At 36.1% G+C, this 19293-nt stretch overlaps 1 protein-coding gene across 5 annotated transcripts in view; it reads left to right on the top strand.

Annotated features, from left to right (window-relative positions):
• Positions 1 to 19293, top strand: part of sano (CABIT domain-containing protein serrano) — a 711482-nt gene that overhangs the window by 59726 nt on the left and 632463 nt on the right. For 3 of the 5 annotated variants that reach the window (XM_073957408.1, XM_073957405.1, XM_073957409.1), the window contains one exon: positions 18476 to 18515. The exons of the other annotated variants lie outside the window; for them this stretch is intronic. The gene's annotated coding sequence lies outside the window, so the exon portion shown is untranslated. The remainder of the gene's footprint in view (positions 1 to 18475; positions 18516 to 19293) is intronic. 5 annotated transcript variants of the gene reach the window in all.

Here is a 19293-nt window from a genome sequence, read left to right as displayed (position 1 = left end):
TACTGATGAATAGTTCCAAGTTATCTAGAGCTTGTTCTATTGCTAAGGTGTTAAAGATGTTGACAGTCCCTCCTATAGCCAGGAGGCTGTGTAAGACGTTGACCTGTGCCGAGAAACTTCTGGAGGAAGGTTTTGTAACTCCAATGAAGACTAAATTAGAGTCAAAAAACTCAAAATTCCGAAAATTGGGAGTGACCGTTCTATGGGGGCTATATGAAGACGTGGAGCAAAGTTGGAAAGTTTTATTCCAACTACGAATACTAAAAACCAAATTTGAGGAATTTCGGTGGGATAATGAGTGAACAACCTTTAAAATACAATGTTTACAATTATATAACAAACTCTTAGTACTTTGATCAAGAAGCTTGCATCAAAACCCAAATTTCAGCTATTTCGGTGGGATAATGAGGATAAAACATTCAAAATACCGAAATGCGGGAGGTACCGTGCCGGGGGTGGGTTAATGAAGGCGTCTTACAGACAAATTTCAATGGGAAAGTTTTATACCCCCAACGAAGACTAAATACCAAATTATAATGAGTCTAAAACCTCTAAAATACCGAAAATCGGGAGGGACCGTTCCATGAGTGTATACAAATTGGGTATATAGGCCCACGTTTGGCATAGCCCCCATAAAAAGTGTCACGTTTTTATATAGGTCCTTGTTTTGGTATAGGTATGACGCGACGTATCACCTTAAGGAATTTTGAGGGTATTAAACCCATTTGACTTCCGAATTGGTTGTAATTTGGTATTTTATGTCTCTAGAGGTTAAACAAATCCTTACAAAATAAACAAGCCACGCTTTCCACTGATAAATTCAATATCTAATCAAACATATATTGCAACATTGAGACTTTCAATTTTTGTTTTACTGCTGATAATTACAAATTACCGCTAGAAAGATGAAAGATGAGCTGCACCTAAATCATTACAAAAAAAAAAGTTTATTTTTCTTTTGTTTGTTTTGGACATAAGTGTACATTCTAAATAACCAACTGTTCATATACGAAAATTCTTTTGTTTCAAACGATCATTTATGATAAATTAGTTTTTAAACAAAGAGAGGTATTTGGCGGAGGAATACTTGTACAAATACGTAAAATAAACGAAAAAAAGAAAATACAATTTGTATTTGGTGTTTGCTTGAACACAATTGAAGTCACTACGTTTGAAAATCATCAGCCAACTCAAAGCCAAGCAGTCAGCCATCAATAGATTGGGGGCGCTGTTATCCACCGTTGTAACCTTTAACCTGACTTACGACAGAAGTGTTATTGTTTATTTACCATTTTGTATTTCCATCTTCTTATAACGATACCACCACCACTTCTCTTTCGTCTGCCTACCCAGCGCTTGCTTTGTCCAGTTTTTTGCAATAATAACAATTATCCGAAGATATTGAAGCGATGATGAAGATTGCAAAATGTTTCAAATATTACTTGAAGCTAATTTGTTTTCTAACATCGAAATAAGTTGGCTAAATGGACTCAAATGGAGTTTAGAGTGTATTCGATGTTGTTGTTGCTATTTTTCTATTGTAATTGGCTTTAGTACCATTGCTGTTTTACATTTTGTTATTTCTTTTCAATTTGGCTTTGTTTTTGGTATGCTGACCAATTTACTTGGGCAGAAGAAAACCTTCAAATGCCCGGGGTGATTCGTTGGTACGTCATTTTTTGCTTTATCAAATTGTAAAATGAATTTCTGTGGGAAGGAAGCGATAATTCAGTAATGTTTGAATGAGTTTCAATTGAACAGCATTTTTAAAAATTTTCAGCCTAGGATAGATCAGTTCGTTATTCCGTCTTAATTTGTGTCAAAGGTGTTCAAAGTGCTCCTTCTTTGGTCACAGGATGATACTTTTCCATATATCTACTTGTGGTACTATAGTTCTCACACAAGCTAGGGAGCTGTGGATTCTCTAACTAATACTCTCCTGACTTGCTATGACGACTTCTGTCCAATCTCCTACCTGGGAAGAAATCCCAACCGGTTTTGTGGAATAAAAATTTAGCCAATCTTCGAAAGGTAGACAGAAGATAATACAGTAGAGCCAGTGGGGGTCTTAAGTCTATTTTAGTGAGTATATATATCGACGCCTCCAAACAATAGTATGCTAAGTCAACTTAGCATGTTTTCAAGTTCTTTACATTTTTATATTTAACGTCCTTTAACTTAAATTCTGTCAAATTTTGGTAATGATCGGACAATCCGAACAGAAGTTATAAACAAATATTTACTTAGCATAGTACTGAAGTTCAAAGAAATTTTCAAACTTTTAGAGCTTGTCCTGCAAAACTCGCTTATCAGAATTAGCAAACTATTATTTGGAGGTGTCGAACGTCCTTTAACTTAAATTCTGTCTAATTTTGGTAATAATCGGTCAATCCGAACAGAAGTTATAAACAAATATTGACTTAGCGTAGTACTGAAGTTCAAAAAAATTTCCAAACTTTGAGAGCATCTCCTGCAAAACTCACTTTTTAGACTTAGCATACTATTATTTGGAGGTGTCGATATGTAGTTAAAGAAGCTAAGGATCCCATAGTAGTATTAAGCTTAGCGGAGTTTCTTGGACTAACTTCTGACTATAAACTCTCGATCTGTTTTCGGAGGTTCTCTTCCCCACAATAATGTGAAGCTGGAATCCATCCATACTGCTCTCAGCTAGACATGAATTCCATGCGTCCTAGTGGAGTGGATCGAAAAGATGCTGAAAAATAGGATCATCAATTCGTGCATTGGATAGAGTTCCGTGAGGAAAACTATCAACAACGACATACTGCAGGGGGGTTCTCTCCCCTCTGTTCTGGCTTCTATTGATAAATGAGCTTCTTGTGAATTTCGACCAGCTGAGAGCTAAGATGGTGGCCTATGCTGATGATGTGGTAGTGCATTATACAAGGTGAGCATGACAATGGGGTCATCTCAGAGAAGGGTAACATTCACCAGAGAACGCAAAATACCACTGTACAACGGAAAAAGAATGCTTCTTCCAAGTCAATGACTAATCAATTCCGGTAAAAAAAAGGCGCTCGTTTGAATCGAGGTGTGAGAACTCACATTGTCATGGCGCACAATGATTCGTTTTTTCTGTTCGTTTTTCAAATTTTTTAGGGAGACTTCAGGCAAACAAATTGTAGTGTTCCACTCAGAATTAACCGTCCTACGTTCCTCAAGCCGCATAGTAACCACATGGTCAGTTTAGTCGAAGAAACAGGTTACCATTTGCTTCGAGGTGCTTCTTCCATGATTAACCTTCGTTGAATTTGGCTCATCTTCGAAGACCTCCACGGTCGATTGCTGTTTTGTTTCGGGTTCATACGCATGGATTCGTCGTCTGTGACGATCTTAAAAATGTCGTTTGAAGCACAACGATCGTTTTTATTCACAATTCTCTTGAACCAATCCAAAAGAGCCTCTTTTTGAGCGTTTATCCAATTTTGCTGGATCTAAAGAGAAAAATCCACTCAATATCAATATCAAATGTTAGTTGGAAGAAATACCCAAAGATGCCTCTATTTTACGATATATAACACGACGATCATGTATTTTCCTTTCACGCAAGGCTTAATTTTTTTCTGGCACAACTCCCGATTTTGGACGACCCTCACGACCTTTGTTTTTCGGCTAGTGTCGGCCACGATTGAATTCATTAAACCAGTTTTTCATATTGCTATAGAATGGTTCTTTATCGTAATACAAAGATTTAATTTGATCGATGCGCTCTTGACGTGATTATCCACGTCGAAAATTGTGAAAAATGATCGGACGAAAATGTACACAAGAAAATTCCATTTTTTGCAAAGAGATTTTTTTCTATTTACAACACAACACATGCTCGTATTTCAACCTGTCCTGAGTACGTTTAGGCCAAAAACTGTCAAACTTTCTAAAACAAGTTAAAGTGGCGCCTGGCAATACGCAGTGTTGCCTAGGCCAGAAAGTTATCGAGCAGCCCCCGTAATATACATATTGTGAAACCACCTACATCGGCAAACTTCCAGAGATCTATCTGGAGAAAGCACATCGTTGATGGCTCTTGGAACCTGGATTCAGGACCTCCAAAGCAATCTGGCCAGTAGTCTCTAGTCGTCGTTCTACGACGATAAGTTAGGCATGAAAATCACTGTGGGACTTATTTCGGGTCACTGCAGTGTGAGATCTGTAACTTCAAAATGGGATGAGAGTGACATTGATTATGCTAGGTTATGTGAACATGCAGAAGAGATATAGACTGTCGAACATCTACTTTGCAGGTGTCCCTTATTGCAAACAAGGAGACACCGACTACTATGTAGATATGAGTTAGATACTCGAACTTTCCTTTCTTTTTTTGTACCCTCCACCATAATATGGAGCGTATAATTTACTAGAGTTGTGTAGTTCCGGAACGGACTAGTTTTAAGGAACTATTCCGGACAAGGAAGTATTGGAACTACATCCAGCATTTACGTTTATATAGTTCCTTTCGTTCTCTTAACGTTGCTGTTTAGTCGCTGCAATTTATTTATTTGTATGTCAATTCATCCACCAATCCATGAAAACACTTCGTTCTCAGAACTATTTGGAACGAAGAAAACAAAAAAATATAAAAGAGAAAGATTCGCGAACTATTTCGGTCCCGCAACAGTTTGGACCGAAAAGAATGATGACGGATAAAAATCGGGTGAACTATATTTGTATCGGAACTATTTGGAACTATGGAACCATATTAAGGAACTAGTTCCTTTTGGGAAAAAGAAGTAGAAAGATCGATCAGCATAAAATTCTAATTCAATATAATCATGTCAGTCTGTACGTTCGTCCGCCTGTCTGTTGAAATCAAGATAAAGCTTGCAATATTTAAGATGGAGCAATATAATTTGGTATAGAAGTTTTTATTACTCCTAGGATGTTTGGTATTGAAAATGGGCTATATCGGTCCACGTTTTGATATAGCCCCCAAAGAACGACCTACCGATTTTCGGAATTTTGAAGGGTAGCCTAAATATCCCACCGAAATACCTGAAATTTGCACTCAGTCTTCGGTGGTGGTATGGAACTTTCCACATAAAATTTGTCTGTATAGATCCACGTCTTCACCGTCAACCGTCATAGGACGGTTCCTCCCGATTTTCGGTGTTTTGACGGTTTCAGCGCTGGTATCAAACCGAAATTTAGCATTTAGTCTTCAATGGGGGTATTAAACATTTCAGAAGAGAATTCTCACTATAGGTCCACGTTTTCATATAGCCGCCAATATCCAACCGAAGTGACTGAAGTTTGGTATTTAGTCCTTGTTATAGCTACCAAACATTATCAGACAGTATAGGTCCACGTTTTGATATAGCTCCTAATAAGGGTACCATCCGGTGTAAACTTTTTTTTTTGCAGATTTAAGTCACATTTTTCTACCAAAGTAATTGCAATGTGCAAAAAAAAACTATCCATATATCTCGATGTTTTAGTCTAGACCAATGTCGTGCTTTGATATTGTTAAAGTTATGAAGTTTTTCGGCAATTCACACACACACACGACCCGAACGCAACGAAAGAGCACACAAATGTTTTGATTTGTTTTTGTTTTGCAGCATGCGTGCATACAACGTTACTAACACACTGTCAAAAGTTGCAAATATTGAGAATTTTGTGTGCCCTCTTCTTGGTCGGCTGTGGTCTAGACTCCCTGAACCGGTATTACTAAATTTTATGTATTTCGAAGTTTTTTGTAAAATTTTCGAAACGGGATTGTTGTAATTTGATATTGTGTGTTGTCAGAGGATATAAAAGACAACAAAATTCGAAAAAATGTAAATATTGGTCAATGGTCCATCTATTTCCCGCACAAACTGGGATAAACAACAGGGATCAGCGGTCCTATTTGTCTTGGAATTTATGGGAAATATTTTTACAAACCTGCCCAGAGTAAAATCTATGAACGATTTCCTTACATATGACAAAATAAAATTCCCATTTGTGATTTTTATTATGAAATTATGGTATGCTTCCCTTGATAATCTGCAAATAACTTTACAAGCCAAATAATATTTTTCGTGATCAATTTGACAACAACGACAGTGATGGTCATTGAAAAAAAAAAACAACAACTGAACTAGTGAAATACCAGAAAAAGTCAAACTTTTTCAAATTTTATTATATTTTGTTGGTTCGCTTCTTTAGTCTTTGATGTGAGGTTGTCTTACTTTTCATTGATTCTTTTATAGATTACCTGCAGTTGCCGTTGTGACGTTGCCGTAAAATCAAATTGAAATGAAGCAAAAATCTTATTTTTGTTGGCCAGCTATTTCTACCTTGAGGGTAGAAAATGTTTTGCTGATTGCTTATTTTGTTCCTTTTTCTGCTTTGATCTATTTAAAGGTATCTTTATTATTTTTTTATTTTCAATTTTTGGTGACTGTCATCATGTTTTGTGCCGAATTTTAGATTAAAGGTCATATTGGAGGTATGGAGTAGTAGAATTTACAGTCGACAATATTGGGTAAATATTCGACTGCGTACAAGGTTTGGTGAATGTCATCTGCTTAAGATGATAATAGGTCACATTATACATCTTCAACTTTCTTTCATGTATGAGGAATATTTCGTAAAATTAACGGTTATTCCTTTGAAACGAATTTTGCGGATTCTGAAACTACAATGCTCATAGATGCAAAATACATTATTAGGGTGCAAAATACAGTAAAATGGTCATCATTTCCGCGAAGTTCATTTACATTTTATGCGCATCCGATTTCAATAATCACATTAAAAAATACATCACTCTATGCCGTTTCAAAGCGATCCATCAAGAAATAATCTATTATATCTCTGGATTTACGAGAGTTTTTAAATATCTGTTTTCGCGCAGTTTAAACACGCGTATCGATCTATTTATTTAAGTAGAACTGACACATCCAAAACGCGTTTTAATATGCGATATTTTCAAAATAATTTTTTGCAAATTTTCGAAATTTGAGGGGTATCATATCCGCCGATCTTGTTTGTGGATTTTTACGCGTCGTGGCTTGTTAGATTCAGAACGTAAAAAAAACTAAATTTACGCGGGTTTCCACGGAAATCGAATCACGTTTGTAAATTTTAAACCAAAAAAAATATGTTTTTGAGAAAAATTTACGCACAAAAATTTCGTGTTTGGGCGCAGATTACTGTGATCCTGTGAGGGCTACACCCTCATGTTGTACATTAAAAAATGCGAAATCGCGAGTACTACAATAAAATAATATGCTTTTAGGGAAATCCAGCTGCGTGTCCCGATTAGAGCAAAAATTCAAAAAACTCCATTTTTGAGGTTTCAAAATGTCAAAATCCGTTTGAGGTAGATACAGTGGATATATTAAAAAATAATACATTAGAAACTTCAACTCTGAAGCGTACTCTTTAACTTCTCCTTTGAGCATTAAGCTCTACATTGTGTTGTAAAACCACTAATTGGAAAATAACATAATGAAACTCGTTTGTTTCAACGATTTTTTCTGATTTTTTTACATTAATATGACCACAGCTTCCGCTCAAATTATTATTTTAAGAAACCCCTCGGTGAATCGTGCTAAAACAGTTTATTTTACTGAAATGCGGTCAAAAGTTATGGTATAGTAAAACTGATCGCGAGTTACAATACCCCATACCTCAGTTTCAACATAATTTAATTTTCTACAAAAAGCTTGATATCTCAATAACGGTAAAACCTACGAAAATACCATACCGGTCAATCTTGTAGAGAATTTTCATAACTACAATATTTTTTTAGTCAACTTGAATCGCGATTTATTTAAAAAGCGCTCCGGCAATTTTTTTTTTTTCATTTTTCTCATCAATGAACATTGTTGTTTCAGAAACTTCCCAGGTGTTAGCACCTTCCATTTTAAATTGGTTCAAGAGCACCGTGATTGCAGAGAAGTTACTACTTTTGCTTAAAATGTATTTTGGAATTATTGCTATTTTTGCGATCTCAAAATTCAAATCTCAATTTTTTTTAGATTCGTTGTCCACAGTCTTAATAGCAGACTTGATGAGATTTTAATTTTATCTAATCAGAAAACCTTGAAAAAAATAATTTACCATTTTACACACAAAGGTTTTACCATGCCAAGCATATTGTTGGAATTCAATTTTAAAGGTTGCTAAATTATACCAATGAATAATTAAAAACCATTCTAAAATATTACACTATTATTGTGAATTTTTAATAAAATTTTTATAATCAGTCTCTCCTGAATAAGGTTCTGCTAATAAACTTTGCAGTATTTTCCTTTAATTTTACAACATCTTTTTATAACCAACATCAACTTCAGCTTTATAGTCCAACGTCAGTAAAGTTTGATGACCATTAACATTTTATATTCCTATTCTCCAGCCTTTGTTAAAATATGCTAATATTTATCTACTTTAACAAGGGTCCTCTGCCAACATTGTTTCATATAATAAAAGATTCCGATGTTCTCACCTAAAAGATGAAAATCCACCTAAGTGCTAACAAGAACATTGTACATACATACGTACCTAGATATATATGTATGATTGTAGCTGTATGCCTGCAGTTCCTTTATTCCAAACTATGGCAAGGTTATTGGCACTGCATGTTACTACTAACAACATAGTCCGTCACCATAAGAGCGTGGACACTGCACCGTAGAGAACTACTTAAGAAATGGCAAATATTTGTATGCAGTTTCTTTTTCGCTCGTTTTTTCCTGTTTAAATTACCTTGACTAAAAATAGAATTTCCACACATTTGTGTGAGATAAAAATAAAAATGCCCATCTGAAAATAGAATCATGAAAAAACAAAATTAAAAGTACATTTTGCATTCACGCGAAGCGAAATGGAAAGCTTCACCACACATACCTTAAAACACATGTGGACGAAATGCCAAAGGTTTAGTTTAAGTCAAACATGAAAATTGTATTAAGAAGGAGGTTGTGCAACTTGAGCAGATATGTAAAATTGTATATAAAGTTGCGAAAAATAATAATTGTACCTTCTTCTTGTCTACAATGGCTATAACATTGAATTCATGGGCACAAAGACACAAATGTCAAAAACGAACCGATACCGAACAGCTATGTTTCGAATATATCGTTTGGAAAATGTGAATGTGAATTGGTGAAATCCATAATTACCGTTATATGGGGTCTATACCAAAATAGGTTCCTTTGCCTTTGACCTGTACCAACACATATACCAAATTTTAGCAATTCTCTTACAAAATAAGCCAAAAAGTCACGTTCAACAATAGTGCAATATATGTATTTAATAAAAACCGTATCGTTCGCATTTCTGAGTTTTCGTATAAAATATTCAATCGGGTATGTTCAGAGACACACCTCACCTCTCACTTTACGCCTCAAGCATTTTGTTCACCCCATTTACACCCTAGTCCGTCCATAAAATACGTGAAGTGGCAACCATCTCCAATATAGGAGTCTCATATTTTTGGACAAAGTTCTAACCAAGAAGGAGACATCATACCCAATAAACCGCATACAATTTGCACCGTCTAATAAAAGCAAGAAAGTTATAATATTAAAATTCAAAAGCTCCAAATCGGAGAAACAATTCATGATATCCAGAGCTCCGAATAATCGATCGAATTCCACTCGCGAGTGAAACTGTTCTCGAATTCCAGCGAGTTGAGGGGGCAACTTGCCCACTCCTTACCACAAAACAAAAATTTACCCCACCCCCACCAAAAAAAAAAAATCCACCCAAATAAAATTACCACATCGCCCCCAAATTATCAATCGCGAGTAAATCGGAGCACTGATGATATCAGATATCCGTCTTTGGAATTGTCTACCACCTTATATTCCGACTATAAGCAATTTGAACAAGATTTACAAAAATATATCAGTACAAATGATTTTAAAACTTAATACTGTGTTATTATTTTGTTTTTTTGTTGTTGTTTTTTTTTTTTTTTTGTTATTTGGTTTGGTTATTATTTTGGTTTTGGTTACACAAACATTGTACTTCAAGTAATGTCACGGTGCGTCTTAACTAACCTTAAGTGAAATATGCTTACACCTGAGAAATTTTTTGGGATTCTGAAACCACAATGTTCATAGATGAGAAAAAACACCAAAGGGATTTTCAAATAAATCGCGGTTAAACTTCACATTTTTAGAGTTTTTCTAGGTTTTAAAAAATTTTGTAGCAGTGAAAATTCTCTACAAGATTGTTGTTTTTTTGTTGTTTTTGAATTTTTCTTAGCTGTTTCAGAATCGGCAAACACTTCCCAGGTGTAAGCGGGTTTCATTAAAAGTTAGTAAAGGCGCACCGTGCATGACATTGTTTTACAGTCAATGCATTGTCCCGATTTGAATTTCTATATATCAAAAACGATAAATGCTAGGATAAAGTCATAAAGGCCAATCTTGTAGATAATATTTTTTTTTCTCATTACAATAGGACTAGCGGTTTCCAAGAAAAATCGTGAAAATTTGAAAAGCTCTAAAAATGTTAACTTTAACCGCCTTTTATTTGAAAATCCCTTCGGCGATTTTTGCTTGTTTTTTTTTTTCATCTATGAACATTGTAGTTTCAGAATCCGAAAAAAAAATTCTCAGGTGTAAACAGTTTTCATCAAAAATTAGTAGAGGCGCACCGTGATGTTCTTTGTACCACTAGCACTAATTCATAAAATTTTATATTTTCATTGTGCTATATTTACATTTCTTCATTACTTAGTTGGCCTATTAGAGAACATTTGTCCTATAAGCCGAACTAAGAAAAGATATCTTTGTTTGTTGCTTTACGCCTTCTTAGCGGGTTCATCATCGTTCATGGTCTAGCCAACGCAATCATTGTATATCGATACTTTTAATTTTAATAATGTCGGTGTATAACAGACACAGCTCGTGGTTCATACGACGTCAATATTCACCGTCAACGCAAATTTGGCCGTAGATCTTTCCAAGAATTTTTCTCATTCTTTATGTTATTTAGTTCGACCTTTATTTTGATTATTATAAATATATGTTAAATAAAACCGAGCTCGAGGTCTTTGTTTTTGTTGTTTTTATTTGTTATTTAAATCGATATTTCGTCTGTCTTCGAAAGACATCATCAGGATCTATAGGAAAACATTTTTATTATTTTTATGCATACAAGCTATTGCTTGTTGTTGCACTTACAAAAAATACTTAAAGCTATTACAACAATAACATCGCCAGCCAACAACGCCGACCTTGTGTCGTTGTCATATTTTTTGTTACTGCAGTATTCTGTTCTTATTCCACTCTATTTATTTTTCTGATCAGACGCCTATAGCTGTGTGCTTAATTCTCAAACACACCAAGTACAGCCTTATCTTTTGCTCAAGTACCCAGGCTTCGGAACCCTACATTGGCTCGGGTAGTATCAGTGTTTTGTAAAGCGTTGTTTTTTTTTTATACCCTCATACGGGTAAAATGCGCCTCATCGAAATAATGGTTTTAGACCCCAAGTATGTATGTATGTATGGACGAAATCCGTTTCAGACAATTTGAAGTTGATTTAGCCATGTCCGTCCGTCTGTCTGGCTAGCTGGAGCGCACGAAAACTCTTGAACGGATTAACCGATTCGGTACAAAATTTGGCTTTCGTAACATATTGTCCAAACTTAGTTTAAGTTCGAAGATGGGTCCACTCTTTCCGGTACCTCCCCAACAAAAGTTGGAAAACTTTCGGAAAATTCGTACGTACGATTATTCTTGAAGGGAGTAACTGATTTGGTCCATACTTTGCACATCGTGAAATTTCTACCAGACATAGATGAGGTTCCAATATGGACTCTATCGGTTTCACTCCTTCGGGTACCTCCCACACAAGATTTCGGAATAGTTCAGTTTAGGACCTGCTCTCGAATCGCTTTGATTTTTGTTGTAACAACTTGTATTCACTGCCCCCATACGACAGTACAATTTTCATTAGGGGTAACTCAATACTTCCTGAGAAAATAGCCTTAGATATGCAAAAAACCCTATAACACCGTGGGTAGTGGTTGGAGCGCAAGATAACTCTCGAACGGATCTGCCGATTCGGTCAAAAATTTGGCATTCGTAATATTTTGTTCAAGCTTAGTTTAACTTCGAAGATAAACCCTATCTGCCACTCCTTCAGCTACCTACCTCTCCCCCAAAGTTAAAAAATGTTCGGAAAAATTGTGCGCCCGATAAGCAGATATAGATCAGGTTCAAATATGGTCTATATTTGTCCACTCCTTCATGTACCTCCCACACAAATTTTAGGATAAGTTCACTTTAAGACCTACTCTCGAATCTCATTGATATTTTCTAACTTGCATTCGCTGCCTCAATTACGAAGGTAAAAGTTTTTCCTGGGGCAAATCCATACTTCTTGAGAAAATAGCCCGAAAGATGTAAAAAATCCCTATAGTACCATATGTAGTGGATGGAGAGCACTATTTCGTCCAAAATTTGCGTTCGTCATATTTTGTCCAAACTTAGTTTCAGTTCGAAGATGGGCAATACCGGCCCACAACTTCCGGTACTTCCCCCCAATATTTAAAAAATGTCACTTACATGGTATGCACGATATCTCTTGAACGGGGCAACCAATTGGGTCCAAACTTTGGATCTCCTAATATTTTGTATAAATGTAGTTTATCTCGACCCGTGTTGGTCCTTTCCTTAGGGTACCTCCCCCACAAAAGTTCAACATTTGTGTCTAAGTGTAGTTTAGGGTCTGTTTGAAGATCCTTTGGAAAATGCTGCTCGTTGTGGTCCTGTTTACAGCGATATTATGTTTTCGTGGACAAGTCCATGCTTCCTGGCATACTGGTCCAAAAGTTATACGATATGACCCACTCAAATGACAACTTGTCCACTTCGCAAATAGACAAAATTCAGAAAAGACTCTAAATACATTCGATCTGTCCGTAGATGAAAATTTCAATTCACATAAGCTGAAAGTATATCTCTGTCGGCAAAGCCGACTGTTACTTTTTTTACTTGTTTTACGAGATGTGGCTTCATTTTTAAACGGCTCACCTAAGACAAAGTATTATCTTAAGTCCAATATAATTCTTTTTTTATTTCACAACTAATGTAGTTTGTTGTGTTTATGGCGATGCCGATGTAGATGAAGTCTATTACTAACTCAAAATAATAGGAACCAACTTCCATTGTTGGTCCGAGCTTTATGGACACATTGCTCATCGACACCATCAACTTAGTCCTTTTTATCCGTTTACTGCCAGACCCACTTCCCAACAGATTCTCCTTCGACATTCTTAAAGGTATCAGTTACTTATTTTACTGATCGGCCCATGATGTCTGTATCGTAAGCATAAGCAAGTAACATGTGGCTATTGGTGTAAATTGTACCATTTCTTTTAAAATCTGCATGTCGTATGACCTTTTCCGGCAGAACTTTAAATAAGTCACACGAAAGGCGTCTCCTTGTCTGAAACCTCTTTTGGTACTAAACTCTTTGGAGAGGTTCTTTCCCATTTTAACTGAGGACCGAGTATCAGTTAATGTCATTTTACAAACCTGTATGAGCTTTGCAGGGATACCAAATTCAGACATGGCTTGGAATACCTTTGGACGTAGGGGGCTGTCGAAGGCTGCTTTATAACCGACAAACAGGCGGTAGGTGCCGATCTGCATCTCTTGGGTATTCTCCAGAATTTGCCGCACGGTAAATATCTGCCCAGAAAAAGTGTTCGATGCCAAAGATGCCATTCAATCATGGGTGCAAGTGATCTGGCATGCCATCTTTTTAGCATCTTCATCGATGAATTTTATACGAGCGTGGATCCCAAAAGATGCTATTCATTTTTGGATCCAAAGCATATCATTTACACCAATGCTTTGGCATGCCATTTTCACCAACCCTTTGCAATGACATTATCATTACGACGAGAGTTTTAACAACGTTGGTTGTGGTTTCGAGTCTCCGACAACATCAAGCCCATTTTAAATAATTAATCTTATATATTTAGAAAATTTGTATAAATAAAAATACAAAATTCATCTCTATTGGATCGATGGAATGGGTTCAAATACTGACGAAAAAATCGGATCTTTCACGGCTTCCTTTGCATTGGTTCAAATGCTAATGAAAAGATCGGATCTTTCACGACTTCGTTTGAACCAATGCAAAAGATGCCATGAAATCACGTCATCGCATGGAACCTCTTCCTTCAAATTTTGCTGGGTGGTCAATGGTGGATTTGCCAGGTCTACAGCCGCATTGGTATGTCCCAATTATTTCGTTGACCATAGGCTTTAGTCGTTCTCACAATAACTCTGACACTATCTTATAAGCAGTAGGGTGTCTAATTATGCCCCTGCAGTTAGAGCACATAGTCTTTTCTTCCCGTCTTATCTTCCCGTTCCCGTGGACTGGACACGGGATGCTCTACAGTAACTTCAAAAAATTTATTAGCAAAAGAAATTGAAATTACTTATGAACATTTTCGTGCGATAATTTTCAAAACTTTCGATGAACCTACAACTTTGTATGGCGATGAAGCAATATAGCACTGTGAAAACTCAGTTTAATGAATTCAATCGTGCGGGCAAGTGGTTTAAAGACGAAGGTCGTCCAAAAAAAGACGTTGCGCCAAAAAAGATTGATGCCTTTCGTGAACTGATAATACAAAATCGCCATGTTATATATCGCGTGATAGAGTCATCCTTGCGCAGTTTTTTCCACCAGCATACATTCGATATTGCATGAACACAAAAAAAGGTTTAGTCTCATTGTCGCGACGCGTCGATGACGAATCATGGATCTATGCGTATGAGCCCGAAAAAAAGTGGATAGCCAGAACATGCTGTTGAAGCGCTCAAAAGCCAAGTTTTGGAGGTGATTCAATCGGAGTGGAAAAAGTGCTTCAACAATTGGTGTGAGCGCATGCGCTCGTATCTTAAAATAAAATACACACTGCCGCCATTCGATTGAATGTCTTTCTGAATTCGAAATTCTGATATTGACTTTGACTTTATATAATGGTTTTTGAATATTTTGAAAAACAAATTGAATGTCCATATAATTTGACATGTTCTAAATGTAAGTTCATATGGACTTGTGGCGATTTTCATCACCCCTCTTCTCAACCTAACGTACATAACATAACCTAGACAATATTTCTCTAGTTAAGATAGAAATTTCATTTATTTCATTTATTTTCTCTCCATTTCCTCTATCGCTTTTTTACCCAACCTGTTGTAAATTATACAATTCATAAAAGATTTCCCATTTCATGACTTTGACCAGACTCATGATTGCAATATTAACAGATAAGTTATATATTTTCATAAATTTTATAGAATATAGCTAATTGCACAAAAGGGCGGCCAAGAAGGAAAATGTATTCAATAAGTATTTTATATGTACATAAATTAGCGATATAAAGTAGGAACTTTAATGATGATTACACAAAGAGGTGCACAATCTCATCAACTAGCCAAGAGTTGCAGCAACTGCAACAAGGAGCAGGGAGTTTACCCCTCACACTGTGTTTTGTAATTAAAAGTGAACAACAGCAACAGTTGCAAAAGCCGGTGTATACTGAATTACCAGTAAGTAACTAAGCGACATTGAGAATTTGTATGCAACATCATGTAATTGTGGCGATGTAACATGTGGTGTTAAGCTTATGAACGATAAGAGGAAATTCAACAGAAGTTACATTTGGTCTGTTCCTTTACTTCTGAAAATAGTAAAACCGGCAAATGTAGTAAAAGTTGTAAACTGTCCCCATATGAATTGTATTGTGTCTGAAGTAAAGGAACGCTTTTCGAGTAAAAAGTAGTAAAACTTGAAGATTCTTGAACGTAAAGGAACAGGGCTATTATAAAATATACATAAGTTTATACAGGTAACTGGCTTGACCAGTCAATCAGTAATACAGGTAATAATAAGAAGTATGACTGGACGAAATCCTTTTCAGAAAATTTGGAGTTGATTTAGACATGATTGTCTGTCTGTCTGGCTGGCTGGAGCGCACAATAACTCTCGAACGGATCAACCGACTGGGTCCAAAAATTTGGATTTCCTAATATTTTGTCCAAACTTAGTTTAAGTTATATATAGACATATAGGTCCACTCTTTCCGGTACCTCCCCAACAAAAGTTGGAAAATGTTCGGAAAATTTGTACGTACGATAACTCTTGAAGGGAATAACCGATTTAGTCCATAATTTACATATCAAGAAATTTCTACCAGACTTAGATGAGGTTCCAATATGAACTCAATCGGTACACTCCTTCGGGCACCTCCCACACAAAATTTCGGAAAAGTTCAGTTCGAATTGCTTTAAGACCTGTTCTCGAATCACTTTGATTTCTGTTGAATCAATTTGCATTCGCAGCCTCAATTACGACGGTAAAGGATTTTTCAGGGGCAGGTCCATAATTCTTGATAAAACAGCCAACTGATCAACCGATTTGGTCCAAAATTTGGCCTTCGGCATATTTTGTCGCTGGAGAGCACGATAACTCTCGAACTGATCAACCGATTTGGTCCAAAATTTGGCCTTCGGCATATTTTGTCCAAACTTACTTTCAGTTCGAAGATGGGCAACTGTCACTAAGACGGTATGCACGATATCTGTTGAACGGGGCAAACAATTTGGTCCAAACTTTGGATCTCCTTACATTTTGTCCAAATTTATTTTAACTTATAAAATGACCGATATAAATTTTATCCTTAAGAGTACCTCCCCAACAAAAGTTCAACATTTGTGTCTAAGTGCAGTTTAGGGTCTGTTCGAAGATCCTTTGCAAATGTTCGTTGTGGTCCTGTTTACAGCCGTATAATGTTTTCCGTGGACAAGTCCATGCTTCCCGGCATAGTGGTCCAAAAGTTATACGCTGACCCATTGAAATGACTATTGGGCGTGATATCTATCAAAAATATATGACTCTCAAAAAAGGTCGGTCCATGCCTTTTATGTACCTCCTCCGCAACACTTTTGAACTTTAATCCTAATCCAAATTTTTTGTCGGCAAGTTCAAATGTCCAAAAAGGCCACAAAATTCTGAAAAGACCCTAAATAGGCTGAGGGTATGTCTCTGTCAGCAAAGCCGACTGATGCTTTTTTAATTGTTTTATTTGATACTTTCATTAATTCATTGTTGCGATATTTTCTATGTCGAAATACATTTCACCGTCACATAACTTACTTCAATTACAATGTCAAAATATTTGTTCTTGAAGGCAATCTTGGAATAGAATACATCCAAACGCCTTGATTTTCTGCAATGTACCAACTTTTAAAACCAATATTCTATTATTTAATCTGTCCATCGAAGTTTTGTTTTTCACATTCGCTTGAAAACCTTCATCCACTCTCACAAAATTATCTATCCTTCACAGTATGTTATTGAGAATGGGCCATTGTTGGCGTATAGGTCTTTTAGTTAGCGTTTAAAAAAACGTCGATGTTCTCCTACATACTCGAAAAAGGGTTCAAGTCTTGACCACCGTAATGCCCAATTTTATATATTTCTAGGGTTTTTGTAAAAGAATTTAATATTGTGTATTGTCAGAGGATACAAAAAATGCTAAATTGGGAAATTTTAAGTTATTGGTGCAAGTTTTGGAAAAAAACTACAATGACGCTTATGCTACATTTTCCTTTTGAAGCGGATGTTACTTGGAATTTTGGAATCTCAATGGGTAGAATCAAACGGGTAGTAGATTATCATCAGTTAAGGTATCCAGCTGAAGCAAGGAATAAGAGGAAGAGCTTAGTACTTGCATAAACGAAACGAAACTAATTGTTCCTATTTACTTGAACACAGTTCGTGGTGGAGGATAAAAAAATTTCGGCCGAACTTAACGCTTTTTAGTTGTTTTATATGGATAAATGGCGAACGAATAAACAAAACGACTGACAATTATAATGGCCCAGAGACCACAACTATTGTGTTGTACTTTACTTTTCGATTTTAAGAGGTGTTTCAACTGCCAACACAAGCATCATAAGGAGGTGATGGCTAAAAAGTTGTTGTACAAAAATAAAAAGTCTCCAATGAAAAGCCACCACTCGAAAGGAACTCCGGACTTGGCTTGTTTGTTTGTTAGTTTTGTGTTGGTTTCGAACACAAATAAAATGAAGGGGCAAATGTTCAAATTAATTTAACAAAATTTTAATTATTCTTGTCGGAGTTACTGTGGCTACAGCTGCTTCTGCTGTGGTAACTCAGTACACTTGTTGTGGCTATGTTTTTAATTTTTGAAGTGGCCTTGCGGCTTGTTTCACTTGAATTGCTTTTGTTTTGCATCCCTTTTGAGCCATTATTTGTCATTTTTATGGCTTGGTTGTATGGACAATGAAAATGTAATTAGTTGGGCTATTGCAAAGGAGGACTACTAAACCAGAAGGGGTCAATGACTGAAGAAGAAGTTGTAAAGTGACGTTTTTGTTTGTATTAAAGGCACTAACTTGTTTTATTTAAAATAAAAAAAGTAATTATGAATGTAGTAATAATTATAATATTTTATTTTTTGCAGGTGAATATCTCCGGCTGTTACTATTGAAAAAGGCGTAGAGGTAAGACATTTATTTATAACTAAAAAAACTATTATAAAAATCGCTGATAATCCCTGATAGAAGAGATTTTTTCTGATAAAGACTATTGCACGATTCCAATGCTAGAAGAAATATCCTTCTTGAAAAACTTGGAAAATAAAACCAATATTACACTATGCAACACTGAAAATGCAAACAACTTCTGGTATGCATTTTTTGAAAGAACATATTTAGACTACAAACTAAACTAAAGGGAGCTGAACCAAATAACCGTTTGCAAAAATCTTCCAATTAAAGTTCTCAACAATTCTTTAGAACATTCTGAAACTCTAAAATGCTTACTTCATGTTGTTTCAGCGGTATTTTGCATCAAATCTTTTACAACACGTATTTCAAACACAGTTCACATAAAAAAAAACATTGTTCCACAACATCCCATACGGGACAAGGGAGACTTCTCTCATATCAATGAGTGAACCCCGATTCATATTTAGCTCAATGATATGGGACCTACTGTTTATCGCCGAGTCCGAACGGCGTGTCTTAAGACACCACTTGTGGAGAAGTTTTTTAAGGCTGAAATACTCAGGAAATGTCGCCAACATTACTGAGGGGTATTTTGCCACCGTTGAAAAATGTTTGATGTTGCCTGGTCGGGGAATCGAACCCCCGACCTTCTGCGTGCAAGGCGGGCGTGCATACCATTGCACCACGGTGGCACAGTTTACACCAACAGTTTATTCTCGCATTTCGGATTTCACTACTTTATTGAAATTTTTATTAAATCGTCGTTGAAAAA

This window comes from Musca autumnalis, unplaced genomic scaffold (assembly GCF_047663935.1).
Source record: "Musca autumnalis isolate F117 unplaced genomic scaffold, ASM4766393v1 scaffold_5, whole genome shotgun sequence".
Lineage (NCBI taxonomy): Eukaryota > Metazoa > Arthropoda > Insecta > Diptera > Muscidae > Musca > Musca autumnalis.
Note: the sequence above shows the minus strand (reverse complement) of the source record. Positions and strands in the feature narration are given on the sequence as shown.